Source organism: Saimiri boliviensis, chromosome 7, assembly GCF_048565385.1.
Source record: "Saimiri boliviensis isolate mSaiBol1 chromosome 7, mSaiBol1.pri, whole genome shotgun sequence".
NCBI classification, from domain to species: Eukaryota; Metazoa; Chordata; class Mammalia; order Primates; family Cebidae; genus Saimiri; species Saimiri boliviensis.
The window spans coordinates 63,395,610-63,408,754 of NC_133455.1; the positions used below are offsets into that span (position 1 = coordinate 63,395,610).

At 39.8% G+C, this 13,145-nt stretch overlaps 1 pseudogene; it reads left to right on the forward strand.

The window, feature by feature from the left end:
- Positions 1-11,077: 11,077 nt before the first annotated feature.
- On the forward strand, positions 11,078-11,904 carry LOC101040456 (transcription factor BTF3 pseudogene; annotated as a pseudogene).
- Positions 11,905-13,145: the final 1,241 nt, after the last annotated feature.

A 13,145-nucleotide genomic window follows, 5' to 3' on the forward strand; every position in this document is an offset into this window, starting at 1 on the left:
AAACACATGCTCCCCAGAGCTGCTTGCCTGGGTCACCACCACTGACAGAAACCCTGCAGCACTGAGGGCAAGGCCATTGTACAACTGCATGAGGCTTCTGAAGGTTTAGGATAGGCGTGCCCCACATATTGACACCACTGATGACTGTATGTGTCATGCAGGGAACTGGGGATTGATGTGCCCTGCCCACTGCTTCCAGTGCCTACACATGACATTTAGGGCCCTGAGGACAGGTCTGTCTCATCCACTGCTGTTGGCACCCCTATAAAATATTCAGGAGCCTAAGGAAAAGCCTGCCTTGTCTGCCACAACTGTTGTCTATGACTGTGTATGCCATTCAAGGGCCTCAGGATTAATCCATCCTGTCAGCTGCTACTGAAACCCATATAGACTGTCCAGGGGCCTGAGGACAGGTCCACTCTGGCCACCACTACTGGTGCCCACACCTGCACATACTCTCCAGGACCTGACAAATGGCCCACCCCACCTACTTATGGGACTAATGTTGACAGTATACACAGCATCCAAGGGCCTGAGAAAAAGTATGCGCTGACCACCACTGCAATAATTGTCACCTATACATATCCTGGGGGTCTGGAGACCTGCTTGCCAAGCCTGTTGCCACCACCTTTGGCACCCATGAATGCCACCCAAGGATCTAAGGGTCAGTCTGCTGCTGCTATTCTACTGCTGGGGCCATGTGAATAGCCCAAGGGTCCAAGAACTCACCCACCTGGCTCACTGTTGCTATTGCCAGTGCCTGTGTATGCCACCTGGAGACCCAAGGATGACATGCCTATCCAGTTGCCACCACTACTGATGCCCAAGGACTGGCCTACCTGGCATTCTCATCCCCAGCAGTCTCACCACAGCCTCCAATAACAACTGCAACCTATACCACTATGGAGCTCATAGACACCACTGACATTGATTAAAGCTGAAGAAATAATACAGACACTATACTAACTGCAGCTATGCAGAATCAAACTCAAACCACCCTAACCAACTAACACTATAGGTACACATATAGGAAAAAATATTTCCCTAAGAAATTCTATCCACAAGTATGGAAGAAGCAACTATTACACCAATTGCATAAATTTCAAAGTAGGGACAAAAGAAACATGAAAAAGTAAGGAAACAGCACTTTCAAATGAACATAATAATTCTCCAGTAACAGATGCCCCCAAAAAGGAAATTTATAAAATAGCTGAAAATGAATTCAAAATAATAATCTTAAGAAAACTCAGTAAGACACAAGAAAACACAATTAAACAAAGAAAAAATCAGGAAAGCAACACATAATATAAATGTGAAATTCAACAAAAAGACAAATATAAGAAATAACCAAATAGAAATTCTGGAACTGAAGAACTCAATAAATTAAAGGAAAAATACAATCAAGAGCTTCAACAACAGATCATTCAGAAGAAAGAATTTCTGCACTTGAAGGCATCTTCTGAAATAACTCAATCACATAAAAAATAAAAGAATGAAGAAAATTTATGTGACGTACAGGACACCATAAAATAAATGTAAGTTCCAGAAGGAGAAGAAATGGGAGTCCCAGAAGGAGAAGAAATGGGAGTCCCAGGAGGAGAAGAAATGAACAAGAGCATTGAAAATCTATTTGAGGAAATAATGGCTGAAAACGTCCCAAGTCTTGGGAGAAATATAGACATCCAGATACAGGAAGCTCAAAGATCCCCAAATAGATTCAATCCAAAAAGCTTTTCTCTGAGGCACATATAGTTAAACTATCAAAAGTCAAATTCTAAGATTCTAAAAACAGCAAGAGAAAAGTATCAAGTCATATATAAAGGAATCATTATCATTATCTCAGTAGAAATCTTACAGGACAAGAGAGAATGGGATGATATATTCAAAATGATGGGGGAGGAAAAACCTGTCAGACAAGAATACTATAACCAACAATACTATTCTTGACTGACAGAAATAGTCTTTCTCAGACAAGCAAAAAATTAGTGAATTCATCAATATTAGACTAGTCCTACAAGAAATGCTTAAAGGAGTTCTACATCTAGAAGCAAAAGGACAATATCTGTCATGATAAGACACAAATGTATGAAACTCACTGGCAGAGCATATGTACAAATGATCAGGAGAAATGAATCAAATATCATTACAAAAACCAAACAAATTGTAAAAGCAAATATTAAAGAGTAATAAAAGAACAAAAGCTATACAAAACAAACAGAAAACAATTAATAAAATGACAGCAGTTAAGTCCTCACCTATCAGTAACAATCTTGAATGTAAATAGTTTAAATTCCCCAATTAAAAGATACAGTCTGGCTGAATGAATAAGAAAACAAGAACCCGACTATATGCTGCCTACAAGAAAGTCACTTCCCTTTTAAAGACACATTAGACCAAAAGTGAAGGAATAACAAAAATTGCACACCAATGGAAACCAAAAATATGCAAGAATAGCTATACCTATATCACAAAAAATAGCCTTTAAGGCAAAAAAAAGAAAAACACATAAAAAGAGACAAAGGGGAAGGGGAACCAAGATGGCCGAATAGGAACAGCTCTGGATTGCAGTTCCCAGCAAAAATGCAGAGGGTGAGTGATCACTACATTTCCAAATGAATTTTTACTGCCCACAGACCAGGAGATTCCCAGGCAGGAAAAGGCCATGAGTCCCCAGCACAGCTGTTTCAGCCAGCGCAGCAGGTCTCCAAATAAATGTGGGTAACCCCCCATATAGGCACTGAGGAATGAGAGCTAAGCAGAACCCTGGCGCAGTTAGGGTTTGAAGAGTATCTCACTTCATAGTGTTACTACTCAGCTATTTCCTTTTATATATCCTTTACATAATCATATATTAGTTTATAGAAATAGGGCTTGAAGAATCCCTTTATATAATCCTTAATATATAATCATATAATAGTTGATAATATGAGTGCCTAAAGAATATTTCCCTACATATATACCTATAATTATATCTTAGTTCATAATCAGAGGAATGCCTAGAGTGGACACAGTACAGAGCATGAATTAAGGAATAAGCAGCTTACAGTTGGAGGAATGCCTACAGCAGACACAGTGCAGAGCATGGTTTAAGGGAAGACAGTTATACCAGGACAAGAATCCATGGCCCAGGCAGCAGTGTTCAGTATCGTAAAGATACCCACTGTATGGCAGGTTTGGGGCGAGAGCCACTCCTCCTGATAAAGGAGTTGTAGGACCTTGCTCCAGTTCTTGTGGAAGGCTGCCCTCAGAACGGCAATCCACCTTGGTGACTCTGAACTTTATCAGCTCTTGCTACTGTGCTGCTTGAAAAGCATCTTTCCATAGAAGCCATTGGAAGCTGCCAGAAGGTGGCAGTAACCTTGATAGCTCTGTCACTGCAATGTGATTTAAGCATCCTCCTATAAATCTTCTTAGAAGTAGTTTCCCATAGATAGAAGTATCACACACTGCACCCTCTTCACTTCGCACGGCTCACTTTCAAGCCTCGGTGACCTAATGGGGGTGGACCCTTTACTGCACATGGCCCTTGCCTTCGTGGGAACAGGGCTGTTGCTTTCATGGGAATGGGCCCCTTGCTGCAAGCTGTCCACTTCCTGGCCTAGGTGACCTAATGGGGGTGGACCCTATGTTTTATTGCTCACAACCCTATCACTGTTTTTAAAGATGATTTCACTCACTGCCCTGCCCCCTAACCTATACACAATAAATACTAATGCTTCTGGACTTTCGGGGCTTGCCACCCTCACCAGCCTTGCCTCACCAGGCACCTCGCCAGCTGCTTGCCAGCCAGCCTCGCCTGACTCCACTTATAGGTGGCATGGCCCCCCGAGCCCAGCTGCATTTTCTTTGTACTTCTGTGTCCTGTCTCTTTATTTCTCGGATCCTGTGCCTCAGCACAGCAAAAGGCTCACCCCACGACCCTGTGGGGCAATCAGCCATACATCTGGCTCCCAACATGCCCTACAAAATGAACACAAATCTGGGCACCATTTCAACTGGTGACTGGAACGCCTGGGAGACAGAGTTGCCTATTCAACTGAAAAAAAAGGGGGTTGAAACAGGGAGCCAGGTGATCTGGCTTTGCTGGTCCCACCCCCACAAAGACCAGCAATCTGAAACACTCTGGATTGAGAGTTTCACAGCAAGCACAGCTGGACCCGGGACAGTCCAGCTTTGTGGGGTGAAGGGCGCCCGCCATTACTGAGGCAGTCCACCACTAAAGAGGGGGTCTGCCATTACTGAGGCAGTCCACCATTACCGAGGCAGTCCGCCATTACTGAGGCAGTCTGCCATTACCAAGGCAATCTGCTATTACTGAGGCAGTCCGCCGTTATAGAGACAGTCTGCCATTACTGAGGCAGACCACCACTACCGAGGCAGTTCTAACTATACCTCTATAAACAAAACTGCAAAGAAGTTGACACAGCAGCTGGGCAGAGCCCACGGCAGCTCAGCAATGCCTCTGCTTGCAGACTGTGACTAGACTACCTCCTCACTGGGCAGGGCATCTCTGAAAAAAGGCAGCAGCCCAACAGGAACTTATAAATAAAGCTCCACCTTCCTGGGACAGAGCACCTGTGGAAAAAAGATGGTTATGAGTTCCACTGCAACAGACTTAAACATACCTGCCCAGCAGCTCTGAACGGAACAACAGAGCTCACAGCTCAGCACCTGAGCTCCTGTAAGGGACAGACTATCTCCTCAAGCAGCTCCCTGACTCCCCTATATCCAAAGAGATACCTCATAAAGGAGAGCTCAGGCTAACATCTGGCGGGTATCCTTCTGGGACAAATATAACAGAAGGAGAAACTGGCATCAACCCTTACTGTTCTGCAGCCATGGCAGGTGATCCCCAGGCAAGCAGGGTCTGGAGTAGACCTCCAGCAATCCTACAGCAGAGGAGCCTGATTGTTGGAAGGAACATTAAGAAACAGAAAGAAATAAATTCATCGTCAACAAAAAGGATGTCCACTCAGAAACCCCATCTGAGTCACCAACTAAAAAGACCATAGGTAGATAAACTCACAGATATGGTAAGAAACTAGCACAAAAAGGATTAAAACACCCAAATCCAGAATGCCTCTCCTCCTCCAAGGGATCACAACTCTTCACCAGCATGGGAACAAGGCCAGATGGAGAATGATTGTGATGAATTGACAGAAAGAGGCTTCAGTAGGTGGGTAAAAACAAACTCCTCTGAGCTAAAAGAACATGTTCTAACACAATGCAAAGAAACTAAGAACCTTGAAAAAAGTTTTGACGAAATGCTAATGAGAATAAACAGCTTAGAGAGGAATACAAATGAATTGATGGAGCTGAAAAACACAACACGAGAACTTCACGAAGCATACACAAGTTTCAATAGCTGAATTGACCAAGCAGAAGAAAGGATATTGAAGATCAACTCAATGAAATAAAATGAGAAGGCAAGATTAGAGAAAAAAGAGTAGAAAGATATGAACAAAGCCTCCAAGAAAAATGGGATTATGAGAAAAGACCTAATCTATGTTTGATAGGTATACCTGAATGTGATGGAGAGACACATAATCGTCAGATTCACCAGGGTTGAAATGAGGGAAAAAATGCTAAGGGCAGCCAGAGAAAAAGGTCGGGTTACCACAAAGGAAAGCCCATCAGAGTCACAGTGGATCTCTTGGCAGAAACCCTACAAGCCAGAAGAGAGTGGGGCCAATATTCAACATCCTTAAAGAAAAGAACTTTCAAACTAGAATTTCATATCTAGCCAAACTAAGTTTCATAAGCGAAGGAGAAATAAAATCCTTCACGAAAAAGCAATTGCTTAGAGATTTCATCACCACAAGGCCTGCTTTACAACAGCTCCTGAAAGAAGCACTAAACATAGACAGGAACAACCAGTACCAGCCACTCCAAAACATACCAAATGGTAAAAAGCATCAAGACAATGAAGAAACTGCATCAACTAATGGGCAAAACAACCAGCTTAGCATCAAAATGGCAGGATCAAATTCACACATAACAATATTAACCTTAAATGTAAATGGGCTAAATGCCCCAGTCAAAAGTCAAAGACTGGCAAATTAGATAAAAAGCCAAAACCCATCAGTGTGCTGTATCCAGGAAACCCATCTGACATGCAAGGACACTCATAGGCTCAGAATAAAGGGATGGAGGAAGATTTACCAAGCAAATGGAGAGCAAAAAAGAAAAGCAGGAGTTGCAATCCTAGTCGTTGATAAAATAGACTTTAAAGCAACAAAGATCAAAAGAGACAAAGAAGGACATTACATAACGGTAAAAGGATCAATGCAACAAGGGCTAACGATCCTAAATATATATGCACCCAATACAGGAGCACCCAGATACATAAAGCAAGTTCTTAATGACTTACAAAGAGACTTAGACTCCCACACAATAATAGTGGATGATTTTAACACTCCACTGTCAATATTAGACCAATCAACAAGACAGAAAATTAACAAGAATATCCAGGATTTGAACTCAGATCTCAACCAAGCAAACCTAATAGACATTTACAGAACGCCCCACCCCAAGGCCACAGAATATACATTCTTCTCAGCATCACATCACACCTACTCTAAAATTGACCACATAATTGGAAGTAAATCACTCAGCACATACAAAAGAATGGAAATCACAACAAACATCTCTCAGGCCACAGGGAAATCAAGTTAGAACTCAGAATTCAGAAACTAATTCAGAACTGCACAACTTTAAGGAAACTGAACAACTGGCTCTTGAATGTTGACTGGATAACAATGAAATGAAGGCAGAAATAAAGATATTCTTCAAAACAAACAAAAACGAAGACACAACGTACCAGAATCGCTGGGACACATTTAAAGCAGTGTCTAGAGGGAAATTCATAGCAATAAATGCCCACATGAGAAGCAAGGAAAGATCTAAAATTGATACCTTATCATCAAAATTGAAAGAGCTAGAGGAGCAAGATCAAAAAAACTCAAAAGCTAGCAAAAGATAAGAAATAACTAAGATCAGAGGAGAACTGAATGAGAGACACACACTAAAAAAAAAAAAATCAAAAAATCAATAAATCCAGGAGCTAGTTTTTTGAAAAGATCAACAAAATAGACCACTAGTCAGATTAATAAAAAAGAAAAGAGAGAATAATCAAATAAATGCAATAAAAAGTGATAAAGGGGATATCACCACAGATTCCACAGAAATACAAACCACCGTCAGAGATTACTACAAACAACTCTTTGCATATAAACCAGTAAACCTGGAAGAAATGGATACATTCCTGGACACTTGCACCCTCCCATGCCTAAACTAGAAAGAAGTCGAAACCCTGAGTAGACCATTAATAAGGGCTGAAGTTGAGGCAGCAATGAATAGCCTACCAACCAATAAAAGCCCAGGTCTAGATGGGTTCACAGCCGAGTTCTACCAGACATACAAAGAGGAGCTGGTACCACTTCTTCTGAAACTATTTCAAACAATCTAAAAAGGGGGAATCCTTCCCAAATCATTTTATGAGACCAACATCATCCTGATACCAAAACCTCGTGGATACTCAACAAGAAAACAAAACTTCAGGCCAATATCCATGATAAACATAGATGCAAACATCTTCAATAAAATACTGGCAAACTTATTGCAACAGCACATCAAAAAGCTTATCCATCACAATCAAGTAGGCTTCATCCCAGGGATGCAAGGCTGGTTCAACATATGAAAGTCTATAAACATAATTCACCACATAAACAGAACCAAAGACAAAAACCACGTTTATCTCAATAGACACAGAGGCCTTTGACGAAATTCAACAGCCCTTTATGCTAAAAACCCCCAATAAACTAGGTATTGATGGAACATATCTCAAAATAATAAAAGCTATTTACAACAAACCTACAGCCAATATCATACTGAATGGGCAAAATCTGGAAGCATTCCCTTTGAAATCAGGCACTAGACAAGGATGTCCTCTGTCACCACTCCTATTCAATATAGTATTGGAAGTTCTAGCCAGAGCAATCAGGCAAGAAAAAGAAATAAAGGGTATTCAATTAGGAAAGAAGGAAGTCAAATTGTCTCTATTTGCAGATGACATGATTGTATATTTAGAAAATCCCATTGTCTCAGCTCAAAATCTCCTGAAACTGATAAGCAACTTCATCAACGTCTAAGGATATAAAATCAATATGCAAAAATCACAAGCATTCCTATACATCAATAACAGACTTAAAGAGAGCCAAATCAAGAACAAACTGCCATTCACAATTGCTACAAAGAGAATAAAATACCTAAGAATACAACTTACAAAGAACATAAAGGACCTCTTCAAGGAGAACTACAAGCCACTGCTCAAGGAAATAAGAGAGGACACAAACAGATGGAGAAACATTCCATGTTCATGGTTAGGAAGAATCAATATCGTGAAAATGGCCATACTGCCCAAAGTAAATTACAGATTCAATGCTATCCCCATCAAGCTACATATGACCTTCTTCATAGAACTGGAAAAACCGCCTTAAATTTCATATAGAATCAAAAGAGAGCCCACATAGCCAAGTCAATTCTAAGCAAAAAGAACAAAGCTGGAGGCATCACACTACTGCACTTCAAACTATACTACGAGGCTACAGTAATCAAAATGGTACCGGTACCAAAACAGAGATACAGACCAATGGGACAGAACAGAGACCTCAGAGGCAATGCCACACATCTACAACCATCTGATCTTTGACAAACTTCATAAAAACAAGCAATGGGGAAAGGATTTCCTGTTTAATAAATGGTGTTGGGAAAACTGGCTAGCCATGTGCAGAAAGCAGAAACTGGACCCCTTCCTGACACTTTCCAATAAAATTAACTCCAGATGGATTAAAGACTTAAACATAAGACCTAACACCATAAAAACCCTAGAAGAAAATCTAGGCAAAACCATTCAGGACATAGGCATAGGCAAGGACTTCATGACTAAAACACCAAAAGCAATGGCAACAAAAGCCAAAATAGATAAATGGGACCTAATTAAACTCCAGAGCTTCTGCACAGCAAAAGAAACAATCATTAGAGTGAAGCCTGCAACCAATAGAATGGGAAAAAAATTATTGCAATCTACCCATCTGACAAAGGACTTATATCCAGAATTTACAAAGAACTAAAACAGATTTACAAGAAAGAAAACACAAACCCATTCAAAAGTGGTAAAGGATATGAACAGACACTTTTCAAAAGAAGACATATATGAGGCCAACAAACATATGAAAAAATGCTCATCATCACTGGTCATTAGAGAAATGCAAATCAAAACTACATTGAGATACCATCTCACGCCAGTTAGAATGGCAATCATTAAAAAATCTGGAGGCAGCAGATGCTGGAAAGGATGTGCAGAAATAGGAACACTTTTACACTGTTGGTGGGAGTGTAAATTAGTTCAACCATTGTGGAAGACAGTGTGGCGATTCCCCAAGGACCTGGAAATAGAAATTACATTTGACCCAGCAGTCCCATTACTGGGTATATATCCAAAGGATTATAAACTGTTCTTTTATAAAGCCACATGTATACGTATGGTCATTGTGGCACTGTTTACAATAGCAAAGACTTGGAACCAACCCATATGCCCATCAATGATAGACTAGACAGGGAAAATGTGGCACATATACACCATGGAATACTATGCAGCCATAAAAAACGATGAGTTCATGTCCTTTGTAGGGACATGAACTCAGGAACCATCATTCTTAGCAAACTGACACAAGAACAGAAAATCAAACAGTGCATGTTCTCACTTATAGGCGGTGTTAAACAATGAGAACACATGGACACAGGGAGGGGAGCATCACAAACTGAGGTCTGTTGGGGGGGACTAGGGGAGGGACAGTGTGGGGGAGGGAGTGGGAGAGGGATAACATGGGGAGAAATGCCAGATATAGGTGATGGGGATGGAGGTAGCAAACCACATTGCCATGTATGTACCTATGCAACAATCCTGCATGTACTTCATATGTACCCCAGAACCTAAAGTGCAATAAAATATATATATATATAAAATATATATGAGACATATATACATATATATATTATATATATATGAGACAAAGATCATCATTAAACAATGATAAAGGGATCAATTCAGCAAGATGATATGACAATGGTAAATAATATGCACCCAACACTAGAGCACCAATATACATATAGCAAACATTATTAGAGCTAATGGGAGAAATAGACACCAACACAAAAATAGTTGGGAACTTCAACACTCCACTTTCAACACTGGACAGATCATCTAGATAGAAAATCAACAACAACAAAAATCTGGCTTAATCTGCACTATAAACCAAATAGATCTAACAGACATTTACAGAATATTATAATATTTATAGAATATTATACAGACATTTATAGAATATTTCATACAACAACTGTGGAATACCCCTTCTTCTCATCCACACATGGAACATTCTCTGGGATAAACCAAGTATTAGGCCACAAAAATAAGTCTCAACAAATTTAAAAATTAAAATCATACAGCAAATAACTTTTCAGGTCACAATTAAATACAACTAGAAATCAATATCAACAGGAGCTTTGGAAACTCTACAAATACATGGAAATTTAAAACATGCTCTTGGATAACCATTAGATCAAAAAATGAAATTAAGTAGAAAATTAAAAAAATTCTTAAAATATGTGAAAATCAAAACACAACATTCCAGAACCTATGGGATACAGCAAAAATAGTGTAATGGGGGAGTTTTTGGCAATAGACACCTACATCCAAAAAGTAGAAAGATTTCAAATAATCTAATGATACACTTCAAGAAATTAGAAAAGCAAGAATAAATCAATCTCAAAATCAGTAGAACAAAAGAAATAATACTGATTAGAGCTGAAATAAACAAAATAGAGACTAAAAAACAATACAAAGGATCAAAAGTATAAAAAGTTATTTTTCTGAAAAGATAAACAATATAAAAAAAACTGTGGCGTCACTTCCGGCTTCCCTTTAGCTGCCATCTTGCGTCCCCGCGTGTGTGCGCCTAATCTCAGCTGGTCCACCCGAGACCCCTTGAGCACCAACGCTAGTCCCCCGCGCGACTCCTTATCCGCTCGGACAAGATGAAAGAAACAATCATGAACCAGGAAAAACTCGCCAAACTGCAGGCACAAGTGCGCATTGGTGGGAAAGGAACTGCTCGCAGAAAGAAGAAGGTGGTTCATAGAACAGCCACAGCAGATGATAAAAAACTTCAGTTCTCCTTAAAAAAGTTAGGGGTAAACAATATCTCTGGTATTGAAGAGGTGAATATGTTTACAAACCAAGGAACAGTGATCCACTTTAACAACCCTAAAGTTCAGGCATCTCTGGCAGCAAACACTTTCACCATTACAGGCCATGCTGAGACAAAGGAGCTGACAGAAATGCTACCCAGCATCCTAAACCAGCTTGGGGCAGACAGTCTGACTAGTTTAAGGAGACTGGCTGAAGCTCTGCCCTAACAATCTGTGGATGGAAAAGCACCACTTGCTACTGGAGAGGAGGATGATGATGAAGTTCCAGATCTTGTGGAGAATTTTGATGAGGCTTCCAAGAATGGGGCAAACTGAATTGAGTCAACTTCTGAAGATAAAACTTGAAGAAGTTACTGGGAGCTGCTATTTTATATTATGACTGCTTTTTAAGAAATTTTTGTTTATGGATCTGATAAAATCTAGATCTCTAATATTTTTAAGCCCAAGCCCCTTGGACACTGCAGCTCTTTTCAGTTTTTTGCTTATACACAATTCATTCTTTGCAGCTAATTAAGCCGAAGAAGCCTGGGAATCAAGTTTGAAACCAAGGTTAATAAAGTTCTTTGCCTAGTAAAAAAAAAAAAAAAAAAAAAAAAAAAAAAAAAAAAAAAAAAAAAAAAAAAAAACTGCTAGCTAAAATAACCAAGAAAAAAAGAAGGCCTAAATAAATAAAATCAGACACAGAAAAGGAGACATAACAATTCATACCACAGAAATACAAGGAGATCATTAGAGGCTATTCTGTATAACTATGTACTAAGAAATTAGAAAACTTAGAGGAAATGAATAAATTTCTGGACACTGTAATTTACCAAAATTGAACCAGGAAGAAACAGAGAACCTGAACAGGACAATAATGAGTAATGAGATTGAGTCAGTAATAAAAAGTCTTCCCACAAAGAAAGGCTTAGGACCAGATGGCCTTACTACTGAATTCTACCAAATCTTTTAATAAGAGGTAATATCAATTCTTCTCAAATGATTCCAAAAGAATTGAAGAGAGGGGAATTCTTCCTGACTGATCCAATGAGGCCAGCATTACCCTGATACCAAAACCAAAGTCATAACAACAACCATAACAACAAAACTACAGCCAATATCCCTGATGAGGATAGATGCAAAAGTTCTCAATAAAATACTAGCAAAGCAAATCCAACACATCAAAAAGACAGCATGGTTCAACATACACAGATCAATAAATGTGATACACCACATCAACAGAATGAAAGACAAAAACCATATGATATCTGAAAGGAAACAGGAAAAGCATTTGATAAAATTTAGCATCCCTTCAGATAAAACTTCTTGAAAGTTAGGCATAGAAGGAACATACCTCAATAAAATAAAGACCATAAATGACAAATCTACTGCTGACATCATACTGATGGGAAAAAGCTGCAAGTCTTTCCTCTAAGAACTGGAATAAGACAAGGATGTCCCCTCTCACTACTCTTACTCAACACAGTACTAGAAGTCCTAGCCAGAGCTATAAGGCAATAAAAAGAAATAAAAAGCATCCAAAATGGAAAAGAGGAAGAAATTGTTTGCCTTTTCAGACAATATGATGTTATATGTAGAAATGTATTAGTCCGCTGGGCACAGTGGCTCACACCTATAATGCCAGCACTTTGGGAGGCTGAGGTGGGTGAATCATGAGGTCAGGAGTTTGATACCAGTCTGGCCAACATGGAAGAACCCCATCTCTACTAAAAATACAAAAAATTAGCTGGGCATAGTGGCAGATGCCTGTAATCCCAGCTACTCAGGAGGCTGAGGCAGAAGAATCACTTGAACCCGGGCGGCAGAAGTTGCAGTGAGCTGAGATTGCACGACTGCACTCCAGCCCGGGTGACAGAGTGAGAATTCATCTCAAA